The following is a 20,692-nucleotide window of genomic DNA, read 5'->3' as shown; positions in this document are numbered from 1 at the left end:
CTCTTGTTAAAATTTAGGTAAATTATTTCTACCACATTTCCCTGTTCTAACAGTTTAGTGGTGCAGTCAAAAAAGGAAATGAGGTTAGTTGGGTCCCAGTCATGGTTTCATGTCTGGTGCAGTGGATTACTCAGAGCCTGAGGATTCAGATAAACAATTTCTTTAATAAAAACATCAAGTAAAATCCATCTACAAAGCAGTCCAGAGAAAGCGGGTAAAGAGAATAGCAAGAAAGTGCCTTGGGATCTCAGGAGCACCCCAGATCCTAGGACTAGCATTCTATATTCCACAACTGTGTACGGGGTCAATGTTACCAAGGACAAAATTAAGTCAAACCATCCACAGTGTCTTGGCTTGTAATAGTCCAGGCTGATGTTGTGGGAGGGTGGGGATTAACACAAGTCTCCCCATTTCCACTAGTGTTCTAGTCCACAACACTTGGCATGATCCATCCTTAAAGAAGCCAGGCTGGCTATTTATGGTCAGTGATGCTTTTCTAGATGTTTGCTAACCATGTCTCTAATAATCTTTAGAATTTTGCCAGGAACCTAAATCAGACTCAATTTGACTATAGATAACACCCTATTCTATTCTTCTTTGGGGAGAAATCAAGGGATTTGTCCTCCTCTGGTCCCGTAGCACCTCCCCTATTCTCCATCATCATTTTGTAGGATCATTGACAGTGTCTCAGCAATCACATCTGACAATTCTTCCAGTTTCCCCACCTCAAATTCTAATTTTCAATCTCTCCCTATTGCTTATAAACATGCTCTAGTACCCCTCATCCTTAAGATCAAAGCAAAAAAATCATCAGGCATTTATTAAGTGCCTGTTGTGTGCCAGACACCATGCTAAACCCCAGAGAAATAAAGAAAAGTAAAAACAATCCCTGCTGTTAACTCGCTTGAAGCCTACCCCAAGTAGTTTGAAGCATACCCCAACAAGATAAACTGGAGATGATCTCAGAGAAAAGGCATTAAGATGAAGGAAGAATGGGAATGACTTATTAAAGTTAGGACTTTAGCTAAGACTTAAAGGAAGACAGGGAAACCAGGAGGCAGAGATAAGGTGAGAAAGAGTTCCAAGCATGGAGAACAATCCGGGAAAATGCCCAGGGTCAGTAGATGGATTGTCGGATGTGAGAAGCAGTGGAATCATTGTGGGGTTGGGTAATGTGTAAGAAGGAAAAGGGGGGCAGCTAAGTGGTTCAGTAGATAAAGAGCCAGTCCCAGAAATGAGAAATCCTGGGTTCAAATCTAGTCTCAGACACTTTCTAGATGTATGACTATGGGCAAGTGACTTAATCTCAAATTTCTTGGCCCTTGTCCTTTCTTATACTTAGTATCAATTATAAGACAGAAGGTAAGTTTTTTAAAAAATAAAATTCAAGAAAGAAATAAGAATGGAAAGATTAGAGAAGACCAGGTTGGAGAAAACAATAGGGAAGCACCAGAGTAGATTGAATAGGGAGGTATCATAGTTAGACTTGGGCTTTAAGGTCACTTTGACAGCTGAGTTGGAGAAAGGATTGGAATGGATAGAGCCTCGAGGCAAGGCCATCAGATAGTAAGTGATTGTAATAGTCCAGATGTGAGGTGATGGGGACCTGCACTAGTGTGGCAGTGGTGTCAGAAAATATAAGGGAACATTTAGGAGTGTTATTGCTGTTGTTATTGTAGGGGGTATTCTATATCTATATATATTAAGGTTATCAATGACCTAATAATTTGTAAATCTAATGGCCTTTTTTCAGATTTCATCCTTCTATTTTTTAATCCTTATCTTCCATCTTAGAATCAATACTCTTTATTAGTTCCAAGGCAGAAGAGCAATAAGGATTAGGTAATGGGAGTTAAGTGACTTGCCCAGGATCACACAGCTAGGAAGTGTCTGAGGCCAAATCTGAACCTAGGACCTCCAATCTCAAGGCCTGGCTCTCAATCCACTGAGCCCACCTAGCTACCCCAGACTTCATCTTTCTTGACTTTTCTGTAGCATTTGACACTGTTGACTATTCTCTCTCACTCTAGACACCCTCCTTTCTAGGTTTTCATGACTGCTCTCTCTTAGTTCTTCTGCCTATCTGATTCCACTCCTAATCAAAGTGTCCCTCAAGTATCTCCTGTGAGCCATCTTCTTTTCTTCTCTCAATGATTTCATAGGCTTCTATGGATTCAATTACCTCTAGGAAGAGAACTACAAGATCAACATACCTGGTCTTAATCTTTCTTCTGAATTTCTGAGCTTTCTTTAAGATGCTTACAATCTTATTGGGAAAACAAACCCCATATACATGAAGCAATTAGAAAATAGTCATGTGTGCTGTCTCTTTGAATCATAGACTCTCGGAGATGGAAGGAACTTTAAAGGACTTCTGGTCCAGCCTCCCACCTGCAACATGAATTCTCCATTCTCCAGACACCTTCACATTCCATTCCTTGCCAACCTCCCAACCAGAGCAGATGTAGGGCACTGGCCCAGGCAGATATCTGGTTATGACCAGGCAGCTGCTGGATGACCAGATGTCCAAAGCACCAGACTCTCCCCCACTTTATCTGTGAGGTAGTCTAACTTCCCCCATCCCCTGTAACTAGATCCCAGTTACACAGGGTCTGGGCCTGGGCAAGACAAGAATGCCAACCTCTTCCCAAGACTGCCAACTCCCCTCTGCGAGCTGGGCATTATTCCATTTGATTTTCCCGTCTCCTCTGGCACAAATACATCCAAGGGTAGCCAAGAAATCAGTCCACCCACTAGTCACCCTGTCTTGTCACAGGAATGTTTAGCCTTTCCTTTCACTTGGGGTTAGAGCTTAAGAAAATTGAGCCAGAGTCAAACTCCATGAAACATTCGCCTCTTGTGCCTCAATGGAAGCTCCAGAGAGCAGAGCTTAGTTTCATCTAACTGATAGGACACTTGATTGTGAAATGCACTTACCATGCAATGCTATATATCAGAGTTATCCGTGTTTGTGTCTTTCCCATCCTTCTCCAAGTTGTGTGTTCCATGAGGGCAGGGACCATTCCTTATTTACACCTTTTTAACTCCCAGCACTCCACATACAGGAGATGTGTCTAAGCTGCCCATGCCTAGTTATTCACACATTGGACATACTTTATTGGACTTTCAGTGTTAATTAGGCAGGAGTCTGAATATAGAGTCCTTTTTCCTCTGGCAAAAAGAAGCAGCTGCCCAGACTCCCCTAGTATACAGAACACAGGGCCCATGACACAGGGTCCTTAACAGTATCTTAAAAAAGGGGCAGATGTGGTATCTGTCAAGCTCTGTCAACAACTGACGAATGATTAAATCCTGTACATGGTGAGCTGGCTAGATAACAACATTCAAGTGTCTTTTTCTGATGCAGAAACTGCCCTGAAGAATTATCTCTTAGCAAATTATTCCTAGCTATTGTGATGAATTTTACATATATCTTATATGTGGATAGATAGATGAGCATGTAAATTTCTTTGAAAAAATTGATCAAAAATTTGGAAATGACAGGTAAGACTCTAAGCCACTTCCCAAATCTTACTAAGAGGAAAGCTGGATTGGACCCCCTTCACAGTCTTGACCACACGGATTTAAAATATCTTAGACCCAGGAGGCTCGTGTGGTCTTTTTTTAAAATACATTTTGTAATAGTATAAATGTTCTCAGTTCCTGACGTGGGAGGTCAATTGGAAAAAATCAAAGGGGGTCTGTCAACAACAGTTTCTCTAGGGACTTGTCAATAGTTAAAGCAGCTTTGTCTGTTCTGGAGTGTTGAATCTGGAAGGGACCTTAGAGATCCTTTAGTCCAGCCCCTCGTAAGTCAGGATCCCTGGGGTCTGTTAATAAATTTCAAAAGCTCTGTGAGTGTGGATTAGGGTTGGAATGCATCTCTATTTTCATTAACCTCAAACTGAAATGTAGCATTTCCTTCAATTGTCATTTTTTAAAAAAAAACATATTCTCAGAAGAATTCACTTGACTGCCAAAGAAGATCAAGACAAAAAAGGTAAAGAACCTCTGAAGGAGAGGAGAGAGTGACCCTCACATTTTGCTGATGAGGAAACTGAAACCCCAGAAAGAAAAGTTACCTATAGCTCTGTCACATAGCTAGCTCACCAAAGGGTCTGGAACTCAGAAACTTCTCATTCCAGGCTAATCCTCTTCCTCCCATATGTAATGGGAAAAGGATAGAGATAGGATAAGATTTAAGAGAAGTGGAAGGCTGTCTTTAAGGTACATATTAGGAACTCAAGGGAAAGGATTTTAGCAGGCAGAAGACAGAGGAGGAACAGTTTGGAAGTGACAACTGCTAGAGTGACTTGACTTCCTGTAGGAGGTTGGGGGCTTTCTGTCCAGGAATGGTGGAGGAAAGGCAGGCTTTTCAGAGTTCATCTACCTCAACCTGAGTGTGGAGAAGGAGTAAACCCCTAATTCATCTTTGAAGGTACTCTACTTGACTGAGAAAGATCTAGAAAAGGATTTGACCATACCTGCTGTGTTTTCAGAAGATTTTATTTTAAAATCCTGTCAGATTGGCTTTGAAGTTTTGCTTCAGGGGTCAGACCCCGTGGAGTGAACTTTACTGTTAGAGATCATTCATAACAGTTTTCAGAGACAGCTTTTGGGAAATAAATCTAACCAACTACTGAGGGTCATAGAATGGTAGCTTAGTCAGTTTTGGGGGAACACATAGAAACAAGGAGTTGGTAAGTTAGCCAGAAAACCAGAAAGCTCCCTCTTGCAAGGGATGGAAAGGATTTGGGGAAACTAGCTAGATCCCTTAGAGTAAGGGACTCCTTGTTCTGATCCTCAGTTTGTATCCCTTCTTAAAATAAAATAGATACTATTTTTTTATATATAAAATGTCTCAAGGCATTTGCACAACTGGTTCAATGAGAGAAAGTGATTCTGTTTCACTCTTACTAACTGGAGATTAGAATATCCAACTGGGTATTCAGGGGCATCCCTAAGTGGATCTACCATCATCTGACTCTCTCTACCTTAACTCTTTTTTTACATAACAATCTATAAACTGCATAATACCTGTCATCAGCATGCTAGGCAGAGAAGAGTTATTTGAGGATTAAGCAAATAATTCAATCCAACAAATATTTACGAAGCACCTGTTGTGTCATGGGGCTGTAAGGTCAAAAACCAAATAGTTTCTGACTTAAAGGAGTTACATATTCTACTGGAAGATTACCACCTGTACAGAAGCAAATAAATACAAAGTCATTTTAAAAGAGAACTTGCTAATAAGGGAAGAAGAAGAACAATAAAAAACAAGAAAGAAGAACAAGAACAAGAAGAAATAGACCATTGGTCAATTTTGGTTTTGAGATGGCAGAATGTCTGTTCATAGCATATGGCAGAAATTCTTGCTCTTTACTAAATGACCCCTCAGAGAGGTACTTATGGTACAGTGGAATAAACCCAGGATTTAGAGTCAGCAACTGTGAGTTCAAATTCAAGCTCTGCTACTTACTTTAAATTCATTAAATCATTATGAAATTCCTACTGTGTGCTATACACACAAATGAAAAATGAAACAATTCCTGTCCTAAACTTGCTTACATTATACAAAGATACTTTCATTCCCTAAGGCTCATTTTCCTCATCTTTAAAATTAGGAGATTGGATTAGGTTATAGTGCTAGAACTGGTTCTAAATAATACCTTAAAAGTCATCCAGCTCTCACCCCATCATTTCACAGGTGAAGAAATCGAGACCTAAGAAGGTTAATTTACTTGCTTACTCTGACAAAGAAAATAGTGTCAAAGTTTCTTTATAAGCCCAAATTATCTGAGAGTAGAATCAATTCTTTTTCCATTGTTCCACACTACCTCTCTAACTAGGGTGATAGCCTTCTACATAAAGGGTAAGATATGTATATCAACATACCTTTGGAGAAAGAAGAACTAGTGAAAATAATTCTCAAAGGCCTACCTGGTCCATGTTCTATCAATACCCACACCCTCTATGATCCTTTCAGAACTAAATCATCTGACACTATATTATTAATTGTGTGACCTTGGGCAAGTCACATCCATTTGGAAGATGTTCTTAGCCTCAATGCATTCCTTTATACAATGGAGATGAGATGATAATACTTTCCCTGTTTACCTCATAAGCCTATTATACCAAAAACACTTTGTAAATGTTAAAGCATTTTATATATATACTTTGGATTTATCCTCCCAACCTGTATGTAATATAGACATGTATGCATCTTATACAAATTGACTGTCATTGGTAGATAGATATCTGATTTGATACCTGGAAAAGCACATTCCATGTCTCCAAATGGAAAATGTGGATTAGGATAAGATCATGACTGAATTGCTAATAATCTAGTAAAGGAGAGATTACCAGGATTCAGGATAGCTGTGGCTTAGTGATCATTTCTTTTATCTCTTAGCTAGTTCCAAGAGGAACACTAGGCTAGAACTGTATCTATTACAATCAAAATTTGTAAACTAAGGGCATTATAGGCAGTTAGATGGCACAGTGGATAGAGTGCTAGACCTGGAGTCAGGAAGACTCACCTTCCTGAGGCCAAATATATAGCCTCAGTCACTTACTAGTTGTGTGATCCTGGACAAGTCACTTATTCCTATTTACCTCAGTTTCCTCATCTGTAAAATGATCTGGAGAAGAAAATTGTAAACCACTACATTATCTTTGCCAAGAAAAATCTCAGATAAGGAAGAATGAGACAAGACGGTAAACAGCTGACCAGCAACAACAAAAAAGGCATTATTCTCTCTCGTTTAGGAGTACAAAATAAAGGCTGCTTTCCCCATCAAAAAAATGTTTAACAACTGTTTCTCCCCTCAAAATATTTTAACTAATCCGTAACACACCGTTAAATTTAATCTGCATTATTAACATTTTGTCCATCAATAACTAGTTGGCACAGTGGAGAGAGCCTTGGGCCTTAAATCAGAAAGATCTGAGTTCAAATATAGGCTTAGATACTTATTAGCTGGACAAATTACTCCGTATCTCTCAGCTCAGTTTCCTCAGTTGTAAAATAGGGGTAATAATAGCATTTTCATTCCAATATTGTTGTGAGGATCAAATGAGATGACATTTATAGAATAACTAGCCCAGTGTCTGGCACATAATAGTAAGCATTTAATAAATGCTTATTTCTTTCCATCCATTACTACCTTAAGTCTAGATAATCAACAAAACAATAAATCAAGTCCTGCTTTGTAACATCTGCTGATTTCTTGGTTTTGAACATTTTTAGATTCAATTTTATTTTATTTTCAGTTTCAAATTGTGTACCCTTCCTCCTCTTCCTCCCCCGGCCACATCTGCTGATTTCTGAGGCATCAATGCTTACACTGAACATTTAGCAATAGGCTCTGCAGAGCCTCCCCTGAGACTGTCTATCAGATATCCTGAAGAGATTGAGGGACAGGAGGGATAAATCCATTCTATAAACAGGTATTAGAAAGAACCTGCTACATATGATGCTGTGTAGTAGGTGCTAATGTCATGTGGGCAAGAGGCTTTTCCATTACACTGTAGGCAGAAGCAGACAGCTTGAATTCATAGCCCATATCACCTGCCCTCTTGAGCCAAACAGTATTCACTGAGTAGGATGATGGGAATTAAAAGGGCATTTAAATGACAGGAGAAATTTCCTACTATGGCGTAAGGCAGATGGCCCTCCTCCCTACCTTAGAATATGAGTTTTCCAGGGTGGCTTTCCCTTCCCCATCAGCATGCCAATCTGTGGGAGATAGTACCCAGTTCAGTATTGGGATGACTTTGCTGAAAAAAATTCCATTGCTTGGCTTCCTATTATTTACTTTGCTATTCTCTCCCAATAAAGTACTATGCTATTTGCTTTGTGGTTTCAATCTGTTCTTCTAAAAGAGAATATATTGGGGGCAGCTAGGTGGCTCAGTGGATTGAGCCTTGAAATGGAAGATCCTGGGTTCAAATTTTGCCTCAGATACTGCCTAGCTGGGTGACCCTGAGCAAGTCACTTAACCATTGCCTAGCCCTTAAAGTTCTTCTGCCTTGGAACCAATTCACAGCATTGACTCTAAGATGGAAAGTAAGGATTTTTTAAAAAAGAGAGAATACATTGAATGAGGCACAAGTCAAACATTAGCTCCTCCATGCTACCTTATGCCCCCCAAAATCAAATAGAATTGAGTGGGATGCTATTAAACATAGAATCACAGAATATAACAACTGGCAGTCACCTCCAAGGTGTCATCTAATGTCTAACCCATGGCTCGAGATCTTTTAGGGGATCATCTTCTCCACATATCCCTAACAGATATTCATAAAGCCTTAAGACATAGGCAATCCACTACCTCCTAACAGAGAAGAAAATACAAATAATTATTCCTGATGCTCTTCCCCCAAAACTTCTAGGTTAATAGACTTGGCTCCACAGGCTTCTATTAATATTGAAGCAGGAAGGTGACAGTGACATTGGATAGGATGGGGTTTGTTACCCTAAGTTGGAAGTAGGACTTTTCAGAAGCGACTTGGGGTTTCCTGGGAGTGATTCACAAAGGGAACTAGTTTTTAGGTGTTTTAATGAAATAACTTTTTAAAAAATATGTGAGAGATTGTTTCTAAGAACATATCCCTTTTTTCCTTCTCTAAATTGCAATCATCTTAACTCTCTAGTGGTATATCTGTTCCCAAGTGGTATCAGAGATAATCTTCTCCCATCCTCCCATCCCAAACAAAACAGTTGTGATGAAAATCATTTTTCAGTTTCCTTTTATGCCATTTTATTATGCCATTTCTTCTGGAACATTTGGTTAACAGAAACCTATTTCCTCTTACTATTAACCTCACCTGTCAAAAATCTGACTCAGAGAATAATCATTTTAAAGGAAAACTTTCTGACATTCCTCAGATAAGAAGCCAAAGAGGGATATGAACATCCCAAAGTGATTTAAATTTCTATTTGTAGAAGGATTCTTCTAGCTATTTGTGGAAATTTTTTTCCTGAAGCCTAAACCTTTGGTTATCTTTGGGACAAGCAAATCTCTTCCCTTCAATTAGCCTATTATGACTTCTTTAAAATATCACCTTCTGGTTTTCTAAGTGTAGAAGTTTGCAAACTCAGCGATTAAATCTGTTTTAATTAAGTCTGCTTACCAATTCATCCTAATTTAGTTTGCTTAACTTTAACCAAAGGAAGCATTAGGAAATGAATTTATTTGACAAGGTTTTTTTTTACCTTTATGGCCTAAAAGGCTATAAAGATTCTAAATATGTTTAAAAAATTATTTCTCTATCTGATGTAATTTTCTTTATAAGTTTGTCAGAAGCTGCAATCCTTCTTCAGGATCATTTTTCTGAATCCAGGACCTGGATTCAGATATAGCATAAAAGCATAATAAAACCTTGGTTTTTAACCTCTAGAATTTCTGTATCGTGATACATTTATTCTGCAGCAATAACCTAACAGCTCAGTGGTGAAGTGGATAGAGTACTGGGCCTGGAGTCAGGAAGACTCATCTTTTTGAGTTCAAATTTAGTCTCAGGAATTTACTAGCTGTGTGACCCTGGACAAGTCACTTTATCCCATTTGCCTCATCTATAAAATGAGCTGGAGAAGGATATGGCAAACCACTCCAATATCTTTGCCAAGAAAACTCCAAAATAGGTCATGAGGAGTTGGACACAACTGAAATGCCTGAAAAACAGAATCTAGCAGCAATAAAAATTAAATATAATATTTAATTATTTATATATAAACATATATATGTACATATATAAATATGAGAAAATATTCTTCCCATCATACAATATGGATATTGGCCCATGAGGAGTGTGGGGGAATCTATTATTTGTGTTTTATTGTGACCTGGAAAGAGAATAATAAAGTCACAAAATCATAGCTCCTAGAGATCGAAAGAACTTTAAAAGACTTTTGAAGAGGAGTCATCTGGGGTAGAGGAAAAACACATTGCTTATAGTCAAGAAGATCTGGATTCAAATATGGCTTCTAAACCTTACCCTGGTTGACTTTGCACAGGGCACTCTTTGGCCCTCAACTCTTCAAGGAGAAGGTTGTGATTTTTTTGGCCTTTTCCGGCTCTTAAATTTTATGCTACTTAAATTGTTTAGCCTCAGTTTCCTCAACTACAATGAGGCAGCTAGCTGATATAAGAATAGAGTGCTGGGCATGGATTCAAGAAGACCTGAATTCAAATCCTTCCTCAGACACTTACTAGCTATATGACTCTAGGAAAACCACTTAGCCCCTCTCAACCTCAGCTGAGAAACCAGACTCCATGGTCCTATCAGTTTTTAATCTATGATTCCCTGAAGGCAAAGGGTTGAACCAAATCATAGGGACAGAAATAGTTTATTACAAGCCTCAAAGACTCCATCCCAAACCTTTACTGCCTTGAGATTTATTCATTTTACTTTTGTTTTATTAGTATTTCAGTTTCCCCATTAACATGGATCACGGGCTACAAACCAATATAAATTTTGTCTTATTACCATCTGCTTTAAAAAAATCATTTAGACTTTTACTGTTGGATTCCATCATAAAATCTTGAATTTTTTTTCATATAAAAGTTCCATAACTTTAACAAATATGAAAATTCCTATTCCAGAAAATCAATTTTAGTCAATAAATGGATACTGAATGAGCACTTAGTATGTGCTAATTTCTTTAGGGAATGCAGAAAAGTTGAGGTATTGGGATGGAGCAGGACTACTGTTGTTGATACAACTACCTTTCCAACCTGGTTGTATATTTTCCCCTTTCCCATACTCTGCCATCCAGCCAGACCACTCTTCTTGTTCCATTCACACAATGCTGCACCTTCCCACCTCCATGTCTTTGCATTAGCTATTCCTCTCTCTTCACCTCTCCTTATAATTCCTTGTTTCCTTCAAAATCCAAGTCATGTGTCACCTTCTACATGAAGCCTGCTCTCCCTCAGCTGCTAGTGCTCTCTCCAAAAGAAATTATTTTTTTATTTAATTTACCTATAGTGTATATATTTAAATACAGAAACACTGATTTCTCTAAAAGAATTTAAGTTCCTTGAAGGCAGGACCTATTTTTTTTTGTCTATTTTTAATTTTGTCTTGGTCTTCTCAGTGTCTGACAAGTGGTAAGAATCAATAAAATTGAATGACTAATTGATCATTTTATTAATTGATCGATAACAATAATTTATCAATTAACTAACTGTTAGTTGATTGGTTAAGCCCCATGAAAGGAAGGAGAAGATTTGGAAGGGAGCCCAGAGATCATCTAGAACAATTTTTCCCTAAAGTATGGATCTTCTCTACATCTATAACAAGTGGTAGTCTACCCTCCACTTAAAGATTTCCCATGATGGTAAACTCACCACCTTCCTACATTAGGTCATTCTGCTTTTAGACAACTCTGTTGTTAAAATGGTCTTCTTTATATTAAACCAAAACCTGTCTCCCTGAAATTTCTAGCCACTAGTCATAGGTCTACTTTCTGAAGAGAAGTGTTGTGGCACCAATCCTTTTCCCACATGATGACACTTTGCCTATTTGAAAACAGTCATAATGCCCCCAATTCTTGCTCATGAATCTTTATGGTACCAAAATGTGAGAGATATCAAACTTCTCTTTTCTGTGCCAAATATCTTCTCTTCACCATTCTTGGTTCCTCCCAGCATTCCTCTGTATCTTTCATTTGCCAAAGTTCCATCTTCTCCCCAAATCAAAGCTTGCATTCACATCCTTCATCAAGGGAAATACGGTACAAAACTGTGTTGGATTTGGACTAAAGAGACCTGGGTTATGTCTTGGCTTTGGCATATACTATGTGATCTTGGACAAGTAGCATCACCTAGGCAGCTAAGTGGTAGGGTGGTTAGAGCCTTATGTATGGAATCAAAAAGCTCTGAATTCAAATCTAGCTTCAGATATTTACTCGCTGTGTGACTCTAGGCAGACAAGTCTTCTCATTTATAAATAAGGTTAAAAATAGTACCTAATTTATAGGGTTATTGTGGGGATCAAATAAAATGTATTATTTGTAAAGTGTTTAACAGAGTGCCTGGCACATAGTAGGTACTTAATAACCACTTGTTCCTCACCACCACACTTGGGAGCTTCAGTTCCCTCATCTATAAAAGGAACTTCCACTCAAGAACTGGATTTTAGAAGGCTATCCATCTCCAGAGAATGGAATGCAGATCAAAGCATGTGATTTTTCACTTGTTTATTTGGGCTTTTGTTTTGGTGTTTTGGTTTTATATGATTATTCTCTTATAAAAAGGAACAATATGGAAATACGTTTTACACGATAATATGTAGAACCCAGATCAGATTGCTTGCCAGCCCTGAGAGGCAAGTTGGATCACATAACTTCAGAAAATTTATATGGAGATTACATGTTATTGGTAAAATAAAATATCTTTATAATAAAAAAATAATAATTGGATTTCAGAGTCTGGCTGCTGCCTTAGGGTCCAGGGGTAATAACAATATAGCTCACGAGCTGCTTCCATTGAACAATTAGCCAACAGACCCAATTATTCATAAGGAAGGCATTTACTCAAATGCCATAGCAAGAACAGTAATTTCAAAGCTTCCCACTCCACTCCTCATGACCTTGGAAGGTCACTCTCCAACAAATATATGCAGCATACATTGGGAAGAATGGGCTCAAACTTAGAGTAGTCATGGTTATATTATATAGCATAAACATATGGCAAAGACTGCACCTGGAAGAGGCCCCAACAAACCAACTTGAGGACTCCAGTGAAAAGAGAAAAGGACAATAATTCTGCTCTTCTTATCTCACAGGATTTATTGTGGGGAAAAGTCTTTCTAGCCCTGGCATACATAACAAAGAATATATGATTGGTAACAGGCTAAAGCTCTTCCTGTTCCAGTTTATATTTTGTTAAAGATTAAATCTTTAAATGATAGGGATGAAGTTCTAACTTGGACAGGACTATTGGGGAGAGTATTTTCTTAGGAGGGAGAGTCTTTCTGAGACTCAAAAGAGGAGGCATAAAGGCCGAGAGGGTATCAAGATCTAGGATTGCACTTCAAGAGCTCCAAGGACTCCTACCAATATAAACTTTCAGGGACCAAAGCCAACATCTGCTCACTCTCCTTTTCTTTTTCCGGGAATAAGATATTACTCTTCTACTTCCCTGTCCACTCCCATCATATCTTCTCTGACCCACTATAGAAGAGAATTGGCTTTTGCTCCTTTAAAGCTTCCTAAAGACTATAGTTTGGTGGGTCCTGGGCTGTTTTTTTTAATTATTTTAACCCCCAGGGTGTGCTACTGACCCTCTACTCTGACCCTGTTCAAAAACAGGACCCAGGACTCAATTTAGTCTCACCCTAGCATATATGCACACCAGTCAACACAATAGGGAAATACTGTGCTCTCTATGGTTCTCAGGGAGCTGGCTATCTCTATTCCCCAGCTCTGCCCCATTCTTCAGAGCAAAATTCAATTTGTAAGTCTAGAAGTAAACGCTATGTGGATTTATCTAATTAGTTACTTAGGTCAGCCATAGCCCACTGGCTGACTGCTTCCTCTTTGGCATCCTTGATACATTTCAATGGACTTGAATCATCTGAACTTGGCATAATGAATTCAACTACACAAAGACAATTTGACTTATACAGTCTTTACTCATGATGAATAAAGCAAAAAGAATAAAACCAAATGCATCCCCAGGGCCTCACATGGTCCCCAAAACATAGTAGGTGCCTAATAAATGTTTGTCATTTTATTGATTGATTTTTCATATATTTTATATCATGTACTAAATATATGATATATTTTTAATATAGTCCATATGAACTATGGTCACACAGCTACTTCCAAACCCAGGCCACCCAAAACCAGCCTGTAGACACATCCAAACCCTGGAATTTAAGGGGGAAAAAAACACTTAAGTCAAGCCTCTTCCTCCCACTGTTATATGGAGGGAAAAAACATTAACCATTTATAGTATCATAGATTAATAAGTAAGAGAGGTTTCAAAAAGACAACTAGTTCAGCTCCCTTATTGTATAGTTACCCAGGGAGGTTAAATAGCAGCTAATATTTACATAAGCACTTTTAAGATTTGCAAAGTGCATTACAAACCTTATCTCATTTGATCCTCACAACCCTACTATGAGGTAGGTACTATTATTATCATCCCCATATTACAGATAAGGAAACTAAGGCAAACTGCAGCCAAATGACTTGCCCAGGGTCACACAGCTAATACTGTGTCTAAGATTGGATTTGAACTCCAGATCCAATCCTCTATCCCTTGGGCCACCTATCTACTTGTGATTTTTAACTAAGGTCCCCAGGTAGTAAGCATGAGAGGAAAGATTTGAATCCAGATCCTCTGGTTGTAGAGCAAAGATTCTTTCTACTACACTAGAGGTCCCATTTTAATCTGTATGTTAGATCCCCAATAGCTCTTGTAACAGTCCTCTTCCAGAACAGAGATCAGTGGACACCACTCTCTACAAGACATAACCAGTCCAGGTCTCCCAAGTTCCCTCCAGCAACTAAGGAGAAAGGCGTAGCCCTAGCAGTACAAGAGTGACATTACATCATGTTTACCCCCTTCCTATATCCTTGATCCTTCATTTCCAAAGTTTATAAGCTGGTGGTGTCTATCAAGCTCCCTAAACAATCCTCTGATGCTCCCTCTCCCTCTCAATCTCCCTCCCCCACTCCTCTCTCTCTCTCTCTCTCTCTCTCTCTCTCTCTCTCTCTCTCTGTTTCTAACTCTGTCTGTCTCTGTCTCTGCATATTTTTCTCTGTCTCTCTATCTCTGTCTCTATGTGTCTCTGTCTCCCTCCATCTTTGTCTCTGTCTCTTTCATTGTCTCTCTATCACTCTGTCTCTGTATATCTCTCTGCCCGTGTCTGTCTGTCTCTGTCTCTATCCATCTTTGTCTCTGTCTATCTCTATCTCTCTGTTTCTGTCTCTACCTCCCTCTGTCTCTCTATTGCTGTCTGTTTCTCTCTGTCTCTATCTGTGTGTGTGTGTCTTGCTCTGTCTCTTTTCTCTATCTCTGTCTCTGTCTCTGTCTCTGTCTCTCTCTCTCTCTGTCTCTCTCTCTCTCTCTCTCTCTCTCTCTCTCTCTCTTTCTTTCTCTCTCTCTCTCTCTCTTTCTCACTCTCCTTGTTTGCCAATACTGGGTGCCAGTCCTATTAGTCATTGTTAGAAGGAAGGAGGTGGAATGAAGAGGGTAGGGGGAGAGGGAGAGTGCCACACTACTAATAAACCAAGAAAAAACCAGCCAGGACTGAAAAGGCTTTCTCTGGTGTCTTTTACCAGACAAACCTTTTTCTCAAATACAGGCTATGGGAAATGACAGGACATGACAGAATTGTGGGTACATAAAAAACTGAAGTTGGAGTCGTCTCCTTTTCAAAGCAAAGTCAAATTTGAACTATCCTGGGAGCTAGAGCATGGGGTAGTCTGGTTTCAGGGGAAGAGCTCGAAAAGTCCCCTTGGTAAGAAGGAGTGAGGGAGGAGATGGGACAGGGGCTAAAGGATTCTCCCAGGAAGACCAGAACTGGACCTGAGGAATCAGCAAAATAAGAGGAAGAATCAGCCCTGTGGATTTATTCTTCTCTCCTTTTCCCATTTTCTTCTTCCTACTGTAGACCCAAGCAATGCAGAGATCTAAGGACAAGGAGGAAGTAGCACAATCAGAAAGGAGTTCAGGGTAGTTAAGCCTTCAGAGAGGGCAAAGGAAGAAAAAGGAGAGACAAACCTCTCAGGTATGAAATGAATAAGGAATGGGTATTTCTGTCATTTCACAGGTAGCTATTAGTATGTGAAAGACAAACATAAGTCAGAGTATACATTTATAAGATACAAGCTTAATAAAACCTTTAAGAAAAGATATGAGAAGACAACCTCATTCTTATGAATAAATGAGGTATCAACAGGTGTGAAATGAATTTTTTCCAATATATTGAATGTTTTCCTAATTTTTTTCTCTTTTTTAAAAAATTCTTTGTTAGCAAGAGATAGTTCTCTAACAGAGGGAAATGATATAGAAAGAAATATAGACAATGTAAAAACAAAAGATATCAATAAAAAATCTAATTTTTTAAATCCAGTGATCAGCAAATTTGGCCCAGGAAAAGAGATGAGAAAGTGTCATTTCTACCCTCCTTTGCAAAGATAAGTTACAATGGGCATGAACTCTTGCATCTACTGTCAAAGTCAGTTAATGTATTGATTAGTTTTGTTGAATTTTTTCTCCCTGTTTTTCTTGGTTATAGGGGCTATCTCAATGGCTGGGGAGTTGGGAGGGATATATTTAGAAATGAGGGTGATGTAAAAAAATGGCATCAATAAAAATGTTAATAAAAAAGTAGATGAGCATGAATTCTTCATAGCAAAAGTCTATAGTAACCAAAATTTATTTTCCAAGTCTTTTGCACCCACCTCTTCTCTTTCCCCACAGTCTCTTTTAATGGCTTCCTTCCAGGACTTTTCCTGATGCCTTCCTCCTATCAGAACTTGTCCTGATTCCCATCCCATCACAGCTTTGCCAAATGAATGAAGCTAATCAATTACAAAGTCATAAAATGTCAGAGCTGGAAGGAATCTCAATACCCATCTTCACTGTTCAGTCATGTCCAACTCTTCGAGACCTCATTTGGGGTTTTCTTGGCAAAAATGCTGGAGTGGTTTGCCATTTCCTTCTCCAGCTTATTTTACAGATAAGGACATGAAGCAGAGTTAAATGACTTGCCCAGAATTAAACAACTAGTAAGTGTGTGAGGACAGATTTGAACCCATAAAGATGAGCCTTCCCAGCACCAGGGCCCACACTCTTTCCACTGAGCCACCTAGCTACCCTTAGAAGTCATCTAGTCAAGTTCATGCCAGAAAAATTATTCCCCTCTACAACAAAACTAAGGGTAGCTAGGTGTTGTAGTAAATAGAGTACCAGATTCAGAGTCAGAAAGACTCATATTCATGAGTTCAAATCTGACCTCAGATACTTACTAGCTTATGTGACCCCACACAAGTCATTTAATCCGGTTTGCCTCCATTTCCTCATCTGTAAAATGAGCTGGAGGAGGAAAATGTAAACCAAAAAAAAAAAACAACACTTCAGAAAAGGCCACAAGAGTTGGACATGATTGAAAAACAACTAAACAAAAACACAACATAGCTGATCCTTGAAGGCCTCTCCTAAAGGGGTGTCTATTGTTCGTGGGGTAGCCCACTCCATTTTGGAAAAGCACTGAGTGGCAGCAAGTTTTTCCTTACATGCCTCTGCAACTTCTGGCCATTAATTCTACCTCTGCCCATGAGGACTAAGCAGAAAAATTTAATTTCATCTTCCACATGGCAGCCTTCAGATGCTTAATGGGAACTAGCATGTGCCTCCTAAATCTTTTCTTCTCCAGGTTAAATATTTCTAGTTCTTCCAACTAATCCTCATGTGGCATGGACTTGAGGCCCTTCAAAATTCTGGTTGCTTTCCTCAGTTTATCCTCTAGTTTAACCAATGTCCTCCCTAAATCAAAAAGTCCAGAAGTGAACACAACACTCCAGATGACATCTGAGAGGACAAAACACTATGGGATAATCATATCCTTGTTCCTGGAAATTATGCTTCTTTTCGTGCAACACAATTTGACCTTTGGTGTCAAAAACCAATCACGATCAGTCTTAGGGCATTATCATTATATTTATGTGATCTTCATTACCTCAAAGGCAACAAGCAGTTGTTAAAACATTTACTAGCTGTGTGTTCCTAAGCAAGTCACTGTTTGCCTCATTTTCCTTATTTATAAAATGGGGATAATAATAGTACCTCCCTTCTAGGATTGTTGTAAAAACCAAATGTAAAGTGTTTGGTGAGTAGTAAGTTCTACTAGAAATGTTTATTGTTGTTATTGTGAAGTGCCAGGCAGAATAATGAAGGCCCTGGTGGCAAAGTCAATAAAGGAGATGTTTGACAGCAAGGAGGCCTTTATGCAGATCTTCAAACCTACTTACCTATAGGACTGACTCCTGACAAGAAAATCCTTTGTACAACCTTTGTACTAACTGGATGAAAGGGAAAGAAGGGATTATGGCTCACTAGCCCTATAGGTCCTGCCTTGCCCTACCCCCTGTTTTCCTTCTTCCCCCTAGGAAACACTGAGATATTTTAGGAATGTAACTCTAGATAACTTGGACTATCGGGTTGCATTGCATCTGGTGAGTCTGGGCAAGCCAGCAAAGGATGAAACGTGGTATGGAGTGAGGGAGAAGGTTAAAAAGAAAGGAAGGCGATTCAAGAGAAGGGCATAGATTAAAAAAAAGACTTTGGACCACTGCATTGGACAGGTGCATGTTGGTAGCTCGATGCCCATCTGGAAGCAGAAGACCCTGGCGAGGAACTCCCAGTCTTTTCTAAGAAAATTGGCCAGATTCCCCATAAGTCTTGAGAAAACAGTGATGGAGTCTCCTTAGTCATTCTCTCTTGAAACATGAGAAGTTATAAGGAAACCAGCTTTCTTTCCTAAACTGCTTTATCTCTGTTTTGATTCTGTATCTCAGCCTAGGCTAGTTATCCTCCCCTGGTCCCCCATAGGGCAATGGAAACACAGCTCTCCTTCTGGAGGAAAAAAGAGCATCTTAGGGGCAAGTTAAGGTCATTCCAAGAACCTTCACCTTCTAAACTGGTGCCAGAAGTATCTGCTGATATGTATTGCTTCATGTGGGAGCCAGATAACGCCTCCCCACAACAAAAATGACAGCATGAGGTTGTGGATAGAATGATGAAGCTGGAGTCAAGAAGACCTGGTTTCAAAACCTGCCATGAGCACTCACCGTAGGACCCTCTATGAGTCCCTTAGATTTAATGACTTCTAAAGTCTCTTTCATTTCTAAATCTAGGATGGTCTGTTCCTTGGATGTTGTCACTCAGTTGTTTCAGTTGGGTCCAACTCTCTGTGATTCCATTTGGGGTTTTCCTTCTCCAGCTTTTTTTTTATTTTAAACCCTTAACTTCTGTGTATTGACTTACAGGTGGAAGATTGGTAAGGGTAGGCAATGGGGGTCAAGTGACTTGCCCAGGGTCACACAGCTGGGAAGTGGCTGAGGCCAGATTTGAACCTAGGACCTCCTGTCTCTAGGCCTGGCTCTCAATCCACTGAGCTACCCAGCTGCCCCCTCTCCAGCTTTTTTTACAGATGAAGAAACTGAGGCAAGCAGGATTAAGTGACTTGCTCAGTGCCACACAGCCAATAAGCATCTGAGACCAATCTGGAACTCAGAAGGTCTTCCTGACTCCGAATCAGTCCTCTATTCGCTTTGCCACCTAGCTGCCCTTTGTCTTCTAAGATACCCCCATCAAAAGGTAAATTGGGTTGAGGAGTCAAGGAATATGAAGACTGTTCCTGTGGCTCATGACTCACAAGCGCAGCTCAGTGCCTAAACCTCAAATTGATGCAAGCTTGGGAAGGGGGCAAAAGTCACCCCTGTGGGGAATGATCTGGGAGGATAAGCATTATCCCTGTGACCGGGTGAGTGGGTGGGGGGTAGGTTAAACTGCAGACTATTGTAAGTCAAAATTAAATTATGCTTTCAATAGCTTGAGCAAGAATTCCATCTTCCACGACTTCGGGATGTGTTGGCTCCCATGTGACTTAAATATTCAAAAATAAAATGGAATATGAAGCCAGCCCAACCCACGGTGATCTCTCCTCCTTCTGAACTCAGAGCTTTTATTGTCTGTCCCACTCATTTGGTAATTAATCACGCACTGCCTTGAGACATATCTTGGACTGTTGACTTGTGGTGGTATTAGGTTGAGGGGGTTTTTTGGTTTTGTTTTTTGGTTTTTTTTTTTTTGGTTTTTTTTAACACTTCATCTATCTCTGCTTTGCTTTCCCAACTATATTGTAAGCCCTGAGGGAATTTTAATGTCTTTTTTTTTTCTAAACTCTTACCTTATTTCTTAGAATCAATTTTAAGTCATAGTTCCAAGAGAAAAGAACAGTAAGAGCTAAACATTTGGGGTTAAGTGACTTGCCCAGGGTCACATAGCTATGGAAGTAGCTGAGGCCAGATCTGAACCTAGGACCTTCTGACTCTATACCTGACTTTCTATCCAATGAGTCATTTAGTTGCCTTTTATTCTGTCTTCTAATTCTAAGCTCCTAGTGCTATGCCTCAAACAAAGTAAGAGATCTATAAATATTTGATTAAATATTATGAAAGAGAAATATGTGAACACTCCCCTCTATCGATTCAGACAGCAACACTGTGGCACAAGGATGCTGGACTTCCTGACTTGGGAGTCAGGAAGACCTGGATTTGAATCCTGACTCTAGACACTAATTATTAGCTGGGGTCCCTGGGAAAGTCACTTAATATCTATCTTCCTCATTTTTCTCATCTGTGAAATAGGGATATTATTAGCACCTGCCTCCTGGGATTATTGTGAAGATAAAAACAAGATAATTAAACAATGCTTTTAAAACTTGAAACACTATGTAAATGCTAGCTATTGTTATTATAACTGCTTTCTCTTCCTGTGTGATTCTTGGTCGTGTCTCCCCATAAACTCTTTATTGGGGATCTACCCCACAAGTTGGAGGCCTTCAGGATTCTCTGGGTGTTTACATCGCACCCAGCTTGTGTGTTTCTTGTTCTTTACATGGCTGACTCATCTCCCTTTCCCATGACATTTCCTGGATGATACTTCTC

This window comes from Gracilinanus agilis, chromosome 1, assembly GCF_016433145.1.
Source record: "Gracilinanus agilis isolate LMUSP501 chromosome 1, AgileGrace, whole genome shotgun sequence".
Taxonomy (NCBI): Eukaryota; Metazoa; Chordata; class Mammalia; order Didelphimorphia; family Didelphidae; genus Gracilinanus; species Gracilinanus agilis.
Note: the sequence above shows the minus strand (reverse complement) of the source record.